We start from the raw sequence: 13,573 nt of genomic DNA, 5'->3' as shown, positions 1-13,573 counted from the left end.
AATACCACTGCTTTAGAACACGATAATTGACCTTCGGGTTCCAAAAAAGGAAGGGGATGTTTTTGACTACAGTGTATCTGAACGAAATATCCAGCTTTTCAAGGACTCCGTTCCATGGCGTTAATTGGAATAACAATAGCGATATTAAAACCTTGCATACCGTGCAGTGTATTGGTATATAAAATCAAAACTGTTTACACATTAATGTGTAAACAGTTTTGTTTGTATGCATAATTTATATATAACATTAGCGACTTTGTGTGTGTACCCGTGACTTTTCCCTAACAACTACAAAATAAAATGTAACAGTTACCTTAAGTGATGTTTACACGGTCAACATTTACAGCCAATATTCATATACTGACAATATTATTGATAGTGCGAGGAGAAATATTTAAGGGTCTGAAGAAATACTGACAGAATTGGATTTACGGGTCTCAAAATATTAATTTTATTGTCAATAAATACTGATGGTGTAAGGTGTGTACTGACATTATTTTCTCTGTGTTTCGTCAGTCATAAAAGGTTGAATAATTTTCCCTGAAGACGTTTATAATGTATTATTGAGTTTCACAGACGCACGTAGAGATACATTTTATGGGATGTCTCCTTAAAAGAGTATTCTAAAAAAGAAAAGAAAAATACTGCCTGCGACAGACTGGTCACCATTTTTAAAATAAATAAATAAAAAACTATGCAACTACAGAAAACGTGAAAAAGACGGTAAATGTCTCAAAACCTTCAGATATTGTGATTGTGATACCAAACAAAAATTTTGACTTAGAGAATAACGTTTTCTCAGCCCAATGGCAAATAATCAACAGGTGGACAATTTAAAAGCATATTAGATGGAGCTGTACGAGAGGCACTATCAAACCACCTTCAAGGTTTTTCCTAGCATTGGACACGAGAGCTATAGCCGTGGCTGATCTCATAAGTCACTCGCTTTCAAAAATATGTGTCTGACAAAGATTCAGGAATTACGCCAAATTAGCAGATTTCGGTTTTCCAACGGGCCCGAGTTATTTCTATGCTACGGGACATGTAACCAACACTGCCATCTTAGAAACAAGTAAAGACTGTGGGCCAAAACTACGACGTAACAATTATTGTTTACACTTTATTAAGGCAATTCTACTGCATATATAAAACAAATTCACAACTGGCAAAGAAGCTTTAACAAAGTTGATGTATCAAGAAATGTAAAGATTTCGAATTATTTTTCTCAATCTGCGCCCCGTGTATTAACCCTTTGAAGCCGAAGCTCGTCTAAATACTAGTTAATAAATCAGTCCGTACCGCGAAGAAAACACTACACTTCACCATTACAAATGTCAACTGGTTAACGCTGTTTAAGGAAATAATCCGTGTTTACGCTGAGAATCATACTAAAGCCATACATATAAAACGCAGAGTTATTAACTGTGTAAATCAGGTGGTACATATAGTTACCACTGGTCTTAAATTTCTCATTCGAAGCGTTGTAATAAGAAACTAATAAGAGTTTTATTATAAAACATATACGAAACCTACAACGTAATAATACGCCATATCTGGCCGAAATAGGACTGCTATAAAATTTGTGTGACAAATGGTTCACTCAATGTAAGACATTTTACAAGTTCTTAAGGTTTTTCGAAATTGTTTACCGCTTCACAATACGGTAAACCCTTTGAAGCCGAAGATCGTCTAAATACTATTTAATAAATCAGTCCGTACCGCGAAGAAAACACTACACTTCACCGTTACAAATGTCAACTGGTTAACGCTGTTTAAGGAAATAATCCCTGTTTACACTGAGAATCATACGAAACCCATACATATAAAACGCAGAGTTATTAACTGTGTAAATCAGGTGGTACATATAGTTACCACTGGTCTTAAATTTCTCATTCGAAGCGTTGTAATAAGAAACTAATAAGAGTTTTATTATAAAACATATACGAAACCTACAACGTAATAATACGCCATATCTGGCCGAAATAGGACTGCTATAAAATTTGTGTGACAAATGGTTCACTCAATGTAAGACATTTTACAAGTTCTTAAGGTTTTTCGAAATTGTTTACCGCTTCACAATACGGTAAACCCTTTGAAGCCGAAGATCGTCTAAATACTATTTAATAAATCAGTCCGTACCGCGAAGAAAACACTACACTTCACCGTTACAAATGTCAACTGGTTAACGCTGTTTAAGGAAATAATCCCTGTTTACACTGAGAATCATACGAAACCCATACATATAAAACGCAGAGTTATTAACTGTGTAAATCAGGTGGTACATATAGTTACCACTGGTCTTAAATTTCTCATTCGAAGCGTTGTAATAAGAAACTAATAAGAGTTTTATTATAAAACATATACGAAACCTACAACGTAATAATACGCCATATCTGGCCGAAATAGGACTGCTATAAAATTTGTGTGACAAATGGTTCACTCAATGTAAGACATTTTACAAGTTCTTAAGGTTTTTCGAAATTGTTTACCGCTTCACAATACGGTAAACCCTTTGAAGCCGAAGATCGTCTAAATACTATTTAATAAATCAGTCCGTACCGCGAAGAAAACACTACACTTCACCGTTACAAATGTCAACTGGTTAACGCTGTTTAAGGACATAATCCCTGTTTACGCTGAGAATCATACGAAACCCAACCATATAAAACGCAGAGTTATTAACTGTGTAAATCAGGTGGTACACATACTTACCACCAGACTCTTAAGGGTTCTAACTGTTTCATCAATATTTTCGGCTACTAAACATGCCTTGTTGTTTTAAGCATTCGAATTTCTAATTGTTTACTGGAATATTCAATTGCAATCAATTTTTGCTGTAAATAACAAAGATAAGTCTATCATTATTTGAAATTGTGTTAGAAAGAAAGAAAGAAACTAGCTTAATTTTCTTGTAAGTGTTCATAAGTATTAACAAACACATGTAAATATGTTGATAACAAATAATAACAACAAAATAAAAAAGTCTTCACCTCTGTCTTCGTTCAAGGGAAGGGAACTAGATGTCCACCAACAATAAACAATCGAATTAATAACAAAACTCAGAGAGTGTAAGGCACTATTCTTCAACAGCACAATAGCACAAAAGTATTTTGTCTAAGACTCACTTCTTCTACAAGCGATTCACAGCTCAGTTCTTCTCAGGCTAAGAAAATCTGATTGTTGAATGAATATAACAATGTCAAAGAACATTATGACGTAACAATTTTAATTGTTGTGCCAATATTGTTAATAATAATAATAATAATCCGTGGCGTAGGTACCTGACTATGGTCCCTAACATATAAACCCTCGCCGTGTAAACGTAGCATTACTCCGATGTGTGTGTACGAACACGTGACGCTCACCAAGCAATCCAGCAACACCGCCACTGACCACGTGCCTTCAAATACTGCGTCTCCCGTAATACTTTATTACAGAAACATTTCATAGTAATCGTATTTCATTTAAAACTTTAAATACTGTCCTGCCAAAGTACCTTGCACAAAATATATCTCATTTTTCCTTTGCTTTGATTTGATTTGAGATACCTCTTACACACTTTTCCCAGTTATTCCAATTATCTGTGTTTAATTTGAAGCATTTATTAATTTTACCACTAGTTATGTATTCAGTTTCACCAAATTTGTTTCTAAACAGGATTCACGAATGCCAGAGCACATAATTATAAAAGTAGCACCCAAAATGGCGTCGTGGAAGCTCATTTAACAATTTATTTATTTATTTAGTGTTCTGTCTGACGACAGGTCCATATGAACAGGATCCTTCCATCCTTTTCTCGGACTGGGACCTGTTCATATACGTTCTTGGCAGATGATCCAGAAGTGGTTTGCCATTGCCTTCTTCTGTGTGTGAATGGAGTAATTGTTGGGATGCCACGGAGAAACCGGAGAAGCCCCCGGAGGAAAACCCCGTGTTGCCTAGACCGCGGCCTTGCCCAACACAAATTATAAATTCGGGCACCGCCGGGAATCGAACCCGAGACCCCAGAATTACAAGGCCAGCGTTCTAACCGCTAGACCACCTCATCTTATTATTATTTAGTGTTCTGTCTGACGACAGGTCCATATGAAAAGGATCCTTCCATCCTTTTCTCGGACTGGGACCTGTTCATGTACGTTCTTGGCAGATGATCCAGAAGTGGTTTGCCATTGCCTTCTTCTGTGTGTGAATGGAGTAATTGTTGGGATGCCACGGAGAAACCGGGGAAGCCCCCGGAGGAAAACTCCGTGTTGCCTATCATATATATGTATATCAGTTTATATGATCCTTTGTTTTATTAATGTGACTTAAATTTGTTATGATGACGATACAGAAGATGAAGCAGACGGACCAGCTGCAAAACAGTCTCCAATCTTTATTACACTTAATCTCAAAAACAAAACAAGTTTCATCATCTAATCCAGGGGTGGGGAACCTTTTCATGTTGGAAGTCCGCATTAATTTAGCTGTAATCAAATAAGGTAGCATTCAAGAAACTTAAATTAGATATACTTAAAAATGTACATTATTTTGTAAAAATCTAACTACTATTTACTTAATAATTTCAAAAAATAAAAACTATTTGTTAATTTTAAAGTTAACTAATCTTTTAATGACTTTGTTATGTCTGCGTTTTGTTGGAAAGCATTTGAATATTTGGTTGCAGCATGTATTAAAATAAAAATAAAAGGATTTGTTCTGTAAAATTTGGATTCAGTCAAAAGGCCGCACGTAAGGACCTAGATGGTCATTGGTTCCCCACCCCTGATCTAATGTAACCGAACTGACATTCTCGTTTATACAAATGAGCAAAAAATTGATGCTGAAGAAACTTGTCGTATTTATTTCTGTTTAAGACGCACTTTTTTTTACATTTTAACATATCTGAAATCGGGGTGCGTCTCGCATTTGATGGCGTCCAAGAATCGATGTCAAAAAAATTATATAGTATGACAAATGCAAGGAAAATATTAATATATGTATTTTTTCCTGAAAACCTATTACTAAATCAAGGGCGAGTCTTAAAATCGAAGAAAAACTGTATTAACGATACTTTGTTGAAAGGAAAATTCGGTATATTTGCACGGACCGCATTATAAATATTCACAGAACCAGTAAAGTGCTGATTCAAATATCACTTTTTTACCACCAGGTTCATTACAACAAATTGTGTACAACGAAGGACACGACTGGATTCAAAGTTTTATTTCAAATACTAATGCAAAACACGTAAATAACTTTTTTGCATTATGCATATGCAACAGTTATGAATAACGTTTCAAAAAACTTGTTCTTGTCAAAATGTTTACCAGTACATGATATTTTAATGAAATTGTTATTGTTTCGAAAGCTGCATCTGACAACATGTTTATTATCCGTTTATCTCAGAGCAGTCTCCCGAGGGACCGAAAACACACTTATTACAGTGTCCATATAAACTTTGAAAAGACTCAGTAATCTCGTCTTCTCTGACGGTTTCCAGTTCGGTCGTCACGTTCTTCGTATCAAATCGGCGACATTTCAATATAAATTTCAACCTGAGAGACAGAAAACAAGCCCTTCTGGAGCCAGGTCTGGAGAATACGAAGGGTGACAGCACTGTAATCCCTTTCTTGGCCAGAAACGTTGATCCCTGTGTGAGTACTCGTGAAGAGAATGTTCCAAATCTGGCCTCGCCAACAAACGTTTCATTACCTGTAGGTAGTATTCGATATCGAAGGTCCTTTTTTGTGGAATTAATTCCTTATGGATTATCCCTTTTGAATCGAAGAATGTGATCAGAATTATTTTGATGTGTGATTCTCAAAACGCACCTATTTTGGTCTTAGTGAGCTGTGCGATCGCCATTTTGAATTTTGTATCTTGGTCTCAGGATCACACTGGAGAAAACATGGCTCGTCCCCCAGTAATGATGGCGTTTTGAAATCCCTGTGCACTATTTTGCTGTTTGCAGAAAATATTTGCAGCCATCTATCCAATCGTCTGAGTTTTTCGTCATCATACAAATCATCAAAAACTTCGCATAAATTTTGTTCTTACCTAAATCTGTGATAATTTCTGACCTTATCGATTCCATATTCACATTTAGTTTTAATTTCCACAATTCTGAGTGTCAATCGGCGGTCTCTTGCGAGGAAATTGCTTAATTTGTCAACTAAATCCGGGTTGGTAGTCGTGTTTGGTCGTCCACTTGCGAGGATCATCTTTCACATCCTCTCTGCCCTCATGGTAACGCTTAAACCATCGAAATGTTTGTGATCGGGACACAGCCCCATTCCAATAACTGTTCGGAACATTTCACGTGTTCCAGTGGGACTTTTTCAAAGCTTTACACGTCCATATGAAACAACGAAATCTCAGATTAGTAATGGTCGTCTACATTGCCAAGGCCACACTTGTCCGTCTATAGCGAAACGATGCTCATATTGAATAATTTTATTTTATTTTATTTTAACTGATTATATTTTTGCCGCACTGTGTAAAGCCAAGGAAGTTGAAAAACTTCGTTAAATAACCCAAGAATTAAGCAAGAGTATTTTCATGAGATGTTTATCTTTGCAGACTTTATATAACGCACTTAGCAGCAAAATAGATATTTTTCTCAGCGTTTTGACAGTCGTACTGACGAGTCATTTAATATTCACAAGCAACATTTCTTACGTTCTTCCACATATATATATTTAGTACTAACCTTGAAGTTTTGAATATTTGTTCCAGGCAAACAGGTTTGGTACCAGAATGATCAATTAGTGAACTATTGTCCGATCGGACCTGCGTGGACTTCAGACTTATCAACGCCTACGACACGACTAAATACTCACAAGACGCCTACACAAAGATAAAGTTCATCTCAAACGTTTGGGGAAAAGAAAAACCTACTTGAAGATACACGAGAACACGTGCGTGCTCACGGCAAATATTTTTTCCGATAACCACAGCTTCGAAGTTCTTCTAAAATGCGAATAGGTACTCAGGAAAGATAACTCAGAGAAGAATACTATATATCAGCACTTTAAAGTATCGATATTTCTTCTCCCATAATCTATATTCAATACTCGATAATTAGATATATCAGTATTTAAGTACTGCACGGTCCATAAACTGCACTTCTGATTAAAACATTTAACATTCTTAATGAGTAAAAGATATTACATATTTTAGCAGAAAATTGATAACGAAAATTGTCCACAAATTTTTATAATCGATATCTAATACTGATGCCCCGATGAGTCGATAATCGGTCACTCGGCTTCAATCCATTGCGAGCACACAAATAATGCAATGCCACAATGATCCATTCTCGGATATGCTCTTTTACGTCATGTCAGGTTTTCTACTGTCAGGGTTACAGCTGGATGCCGATTGAAAGGTCGTGGGTTAAGTCCATTTGCAGGATAAAGTTCTCTGTTACTAACCACAATATTTGTATTGCTGCAAACAAACCTGTCCACACAGGAACAGCGGGGAACCACGTCATACGCTATACATGACCCTCGAAACGAAGGTAATATCTACAGATGGACTGAGATACGTAACAGCAATATGAAGAAATTAAGAGTGAAGAGAATGATATATCAACTGTTCGTCAACGATTACTAGTCTATTAAAAAGGAGATTGAACTGAATAGAGTGGAAGAAACAAGAAATTAACACAAAATCCTGACTTGTAAAGGTAAAAAAAATGGCAGTGAAACCACGGTTCCGGAAAAACTGACGTAAATACGTCTCTGTATTTAAATTATATTTAGGAAATAAATACAATGAAAGGAAGGGGGATAAAACACTTGACCAACACCCCTTTGGGGGGGGGGGGGTTGCGTTTTAAAATCTTGAGTAAGAAACTAAACTAACCCCCCTAGGTAACAACAATGCCGAGTAAACACGACGTTCCCTAGGTCACCATTGTTGTCGATTTGTTGATATGGATCTTACACATTTTCATTTCACTTTTTTGCTGAATGACCCTTCCGTATAGACGTATTTACGTCAAAAGAAATCACTGCAACAATGAATTACGGACTGGAAACACACCAGAAGGGTTTTCTGAGAACTACCACAGTTTCTACCTTACTCTGAACAGAAATAACAGGTTAAAATCTACAAAAAAAACTCTTTCACTCAGGTCCAAACACATATAAATGGTATAAAAACTAGACATAATCACTCAAACTGAAAATTAACAATTAAAAACTTCCCATGAAAGAATCAAATGTTTAGACGGTCGTTAATTGAAATTCGCAATAAGCGAGATCTTAGAGATTTTCACAGCGGTGAAGAAGTCGATGGTATTTTGGGTTGTATCACCGTATATACTTCGCGGTACGTACTGTCTCCATCTTCAGCTCTGAAGATTGGCTAATGACAGCATATGAGGTAAATGGACAGTGCAAATTGCTTCCATGACTGAGAAACGCCCTTATGTGAGGTGAGACAGGCGTTGGGGGCTGTTCCGGGCCCTGTAAAGGTACGCGGATGGTATCGTCTTACTTCAACGATAATATATTTTGACCTATTTGAGGAAAACTTCTTCTGACACGCGAGAATATAATTTCTTTTTAATCTTTTAGGAACTTAGGGGTTTTGAGATTGTCACGGCGGCGAAATGTCTGTGTCGTGTTGCAATCGCCAAACGACCAAGAGTGTGGGTGACTTCACATTTCTAGAAAACTCGTGGCGATTCTACTGCTAAAGGTGAGCCACACTTACCGATACCAAGCAGACAGCAGGAAACATCCGAAAACGACCCGATAAGAAACTTACGACGACTGACAACGTCGTTCTACAGGTATTTCCTGTTCTGATTCCTCCAGCTTTGTTATAGCCAATGATAAAGACAAAAGAAATCCAAGGAAAAGGGAATTTCGTAAGACTCGTACACATTAGTCAAGTTTCGTAAATTCAAGTCGCTTGAAAAAAAAAATAAACTAGATGGCTTACGGAACCTGACGGTTCATCACCGAATTAACCAAAGCTCTCCACGGGACCCTGTCCTGGGCCAACAAAATCCAGTCTCCTTCAACTCCTATCTCCCATAGATCCCGCCTGATATTATCCTCTCATCTACGTCTAGGTCTCCCCAGCGGTCTCTTTCCTTCAGGCTTCCCAACCAATACCGAGGCACACCTCTTGTCCCATCCATGCGCGCTACATGCCCCACCCATCTCATTCTTCTCGACTTAATCACCCTGACAATATTGGGGGAGGAGTACAGATTTTTAAGTTCGTCATTATGTAGTTTTCTCCAGACCCCATCATCTTCTCTCCTAGGCCCAAATATCCTCCTCAACACCCTGTTCTCAAACACCTGCAATCTGTGTTCCTCCCTCTGAGTGAGAGACTATGTTTCGCACCCATACAAAACAACAGGCAAAATTATTGTTTTGTATATTTTAATCTTCAGGTTCTTAGAAATCAGACGGGAAGACAAAATATTTTGAAATGAAAAGTAATAAGCATTTCCAGAATTTAATCTCCTCCTAACTTCCTCATGAGTATCATTTTGATTTGTTATTGTTGTTCCCAAGGATTTATTAGCCACCCTAATATGATTTTGCCCGCCTCTCTGCTGACGGGAAACTAACAATTGCAAACCCTCCTGCCTGCCTTGGACTTTCCTGATGGCGTATTCTAGCGCAAAGTCAAAGAGCAATGGAGACAAAGCATTTCTTTGTTTCAGACCGATGAAAAAAAATTTTAAAGACCTTGATAAATGTGAACTTTGTTTTAAGCACGTGTCATGTCCACTGAAAGGCCTGATTCAAGTAGATAGCAATACAAAATTTTACTTGACTTGAACAAACTTGAAACTAAACTACTATTTGATTCTCCGGTTTATTGGAACGTTGTAGTTTTTGTTTAAATTTCTGTTGTGAACGTTTACGAATTGAAGTGATAAACTGAGGTATGATGGCATTTGAATATTATGAAATGTACGAAAAATATGACTGTCATGGAATACTTAAATCGATAAGTCGACTATCGATACAAAAATTCGAGAGCTGAGGGAATAAAAGAATTACTTGAAATCAACACTGAAGGGTCAACTGCTGATTGTTTTAAAAGAAAATTAAGATGCCGGAAACATCGTACACTCAGGAACTCAACAAAATATTTGAATTGTATTCCTACCTTCCTTACTAACAGCTACGTTACTTTCTTTTAAAAATCTGTACTGAAGTCTTGGTGTGGACGTGTATTTTCGAGGTAACACGTTCTGATATTAAACATGTTAGTGGCTATCAACATTTTCCATTGATCGGGCATTAAGCTTGTTTGATATATCGATATATATCGATAAGTATCGATATATATCGATACACACACATACATACATACAAAAGCTTGCTTACACAAAGCAATCCACAAACTGACAGTGATTCTAATTAAAATTTTATACCTGTTCGCCCTTTCGTTTCTGTCTCTTCGCCTGCCTCGTAGCCTGTACTACGTACGACCTATTCTAGCTGCTCCCCTATCGATCATTTTTGGGGTTGGGCCAACAGCTTACACGCGACGGTGCTAACACCCTCAATAGTTCGCGTGCGAATTATCAGTACTGGCCAACATCTAGTTCACCTTATCAGAATACCCAGAATTATCTATCCCTTGCTCGTCATGGTAGGATATTTCCGCAGTCGTGAAAGCACCATTTCTTTTCTCTCTGATGGCAATATATTAAGAGTTTGTTCGTTTTTAGAATTTATCCATCGCGAATTTTAAAATGCCTTAAAATTTCAAAAGACGACACTTACATGTTAACTGTTCCGATTAGCATAACATTAGATACAATGCAGATAAAATATTTCAGGCTTTCGAAGTTATTCAATGCTAATGTGAGTTCTGTTGTAGGTTGTTAACACTATTAAGGTGTACACTAGAGGTCGTTTAAACGAGGTAGTGTTTGCGATTCAGAGGCCATTTATAATCAAGCAAACATTTTTAACATATTCATAACCCTATCCCAAATTCAAGATACCGCAAGTACGAGCCGAAAACCCTCTCCTTTAGCTGCATAAATGTTAGATTCTAAACTGTGATTGGACTTACAAATACAGACGTGTGTTAACAGAATTAATACAGTTGTAAACAATAGTTCAAGCTATTTCAAATTAATTATCCTCAAATTTCCGCAACGGTACTCCGGTACATTAAAATACGAAATTAGAAATAAAAATTGACAGTGGAACCACGGTTCCGGAGAATTTGACGTAAATACGTCTATACGGAAAGAAAGTTTATATATTGGCTTTATTCTAAATATTTCCTTTATACATGCTTTACAATTGAGTAAAGTTTGATTAAGACTTTGCTTATTTAACTTGAATTAGTTACGCTTAAGATGGGTCTGTGGTAGCTGAATGTAATGTAATGTAATTAAATGTTGTGTAAGGTAAGGTTTATTTATTTAGTGTTCTGTTTGACGACAGGTCCATATGAACAGGATCCTTCCATCCTTTTCTCGGACTGGGACCTGTTCATATACGTTCTTGGCAGATGATCCAGAAGTGGTTTGCCATTGCCTTCTTCTGTGTGTGAATGGAGAAACTGTTGGGATCCCACGGAGAAACAGGGGAAGCGACCCCAGGATTACAAGGCCTGCGTTCTAACCGCTAGACCACCGTGGCTGCTAAAGGTAAGGTAATGTAATGAAATGTTTATAGGTAACAACAATGCCGAGTAAACAGAGACGTTTCCTAGGTAACATAACAATGCACGCAAGCTGACCATTGTTGTCGATCCATATTAACACATTGTTGATATGGATCTTACACGTTTTCCTTTCACTTGTTTGCCGAATGACCCTTCCGTATAGACGTATTTACGTCAAAAATATCTTGTTACGTAAATGTTTTCATAGGCAATATGATGAAAAATGACCTCAAGATTTGTATACCGTAAATTAGTGAAATCAACCATAAAATTCGACAGACTTGGTTAACTTGTGTAACTGTAGGTGTCCAATTGATATTACTAATATCGTTTCTTGATGTTCCTAATGAAAATTATGGTCTAAGAAAGCACCAATGGCGTCCGGACTCTAACCGGGTGAAATTATAAAATTTCAGCCTTTGGAAGTCTTTATATTCCTTGGTTACGTTACTTTCTCTGGTGCTTTCTCGTGTGAGTGGCGCTCGTCAGGGTTTTTCTTAAGGACCTCTGTTGCTAAATACAGGTACTAACGATCTATGCGTAATATTACGATGACATTACGGCATCTGTTAGAATCCCTGGTTTAAATCAGCCTAATTTTTTTTTTGAGCAGTGAGTTCCAAGTGAGTCAACAATGGTCAGCAAAACCAGGTAGCTATTATACCCCCTCAATATTTCATTACAATAGCAGTCAGTTACCACAAAGGCGTGTGTAACTGCTCGGAAGAGATAGACTATTCTACATTTAACGCCATTTAATGGAAATTATAATGTTTTTTTCCCTTTATTGTTTAGCCCACATCAACGACAGTTTATTGCCTGTGGTAGTTTCATGTCAGCTGTAACCAATATACATTGTTGATGTGACTGAATTTTCTTCAGTTCGCTTCTGAATAGAACAATGAGTTCTTTTTCAGACATAAATATAATTCTTTGGAAACTTTATACCTATTATTTTTAGACGTATAGTGCTGCAAATGCAAGTAGCGTCTACATTTATTCAATATTACTTCATTTCAGTTTTCTATAATTAAATAAAATTGATCGAAATTAAACAAAAACGTCTTTGTCTTTATGAAAAGCGTAAAATGGATTCCAGAGTTTTTCAAACTATGTAACGTCGACAGGTGTTACAACTCAGTCATAAGGTAAAGCACGAAAACTGTGTCGATCTTATGATAAGAGGAGGGGCAACGTTTAAAAGGGGGGGGGGGGGCTTGAGGCATAACACAAAACAGTCCAATGAGAATTTCCTCTGCATTGCAGGAAAATTATCGTGTTACTCACGCGATGGCTAAAGAAAGCAAACAATTTTCCGACTGAGAATTCGTAAGAAAATATTTGTAACGCACAGTCAAAGAGATTTGTCCTAAAAAAGAAATTATTCTTGTCTTCATAAACAATGGCTAGGCGGAGTAATATTATTTATGACTTACGTAACTCAGAAACAAATTGGCGCTAGATGAGAGTAATGACAAACGATACTCAGTTATTAATTGTCATTCGAGGCATAACAGAATCTTCTCAATTTTTATTTTAATAATTATTTTTCATATTTCAAATTGTTATCCGAAATTTGTGGCAGTATCATACCTTATTTTGAAAAAAAAATTGCAAGAATAAGACAGAAAATCGTATTATTGAATGTTTTAATATGATAAATTAACAATTATTTCGCACAATAAAAACACTGAATTGGCGAACTCTGCCTTGGGTAGGTGCAAGTTTTCCTGTGAAACATCAATTAAGCTGAATCGAAAATAGTTCGTCTTCCACGAAGCATGCTTCACATTTCATTGATATGCAGGATCCCATTACAAAATATAAGTCTCAGTACGGTTACGTTAGAAATGTTTGATACTCGACCCTCGTTGCATCTTACATATCTTTCAGTATGGCTGCATGCCCCAAAGTTAACATCGCT

At 36.8% G+C, this 13,573-nt stretch overlaps 1 protein-coding gene and 1 long non-coding RNA gene across 3 annotated transcripts in view; one reads left to right on the top strand and one right to left on the bottom strand.

Moving 5' to 3' along the window:
* LOC147871152 (uncharacterized) overlaps window positions 1–13,573 on the top strand; it is a 299,440-nt gene that overhangs the window by 226,071 nt on the left and 59,796 nt on the right. The window lies entirely within an intron of this gene.
* LOC110834320 (1-acyl-sn-glycerol-3-phosphate acyltransferase beta) overlaps window positions 1–13,573 on the bottom strand; it is a 31,704-nt gene that overhangs the window by 15,822 nt on the left and 2,309 nt on the right. The window contains exon 1 of one of the 2 annotated variants that reach the window (XM_022073347.2): window positions 2,991–3,009. The exons of the other annotated variant lie outside the window; for it this stretch is intronic. The gene's annotated coding sequence lies outside the window, so the exon portion shown is untranslated. Of the gene's footprint in view, window positions 1–2,990; window positions 3,010–13,573 lie in introns of those variants that run through there. 2 annotated transcript variants of the gene reach the window in all.

The sequence above is a fragment of the Zootermopsis nevadensis genome, unplaced genomic scaffold (genome assembly GCF_977971745.1).
Source record: "Zootermopsis nevadensis isolate Lab colony 2312 unplaced genomic scaffold, Znev_1.0 Znev_ptg000061l, whole genome shotgun sequence".
NCBI lineage: Eukaryota > Metazoa > Arthropoda > Insecta > Blattodea > Termopsidae > Zootermopsis > Zootermopsis nevadensis.
This window is presented reverse-complemented; position numbering and strand designations above follow the sequence as displayed.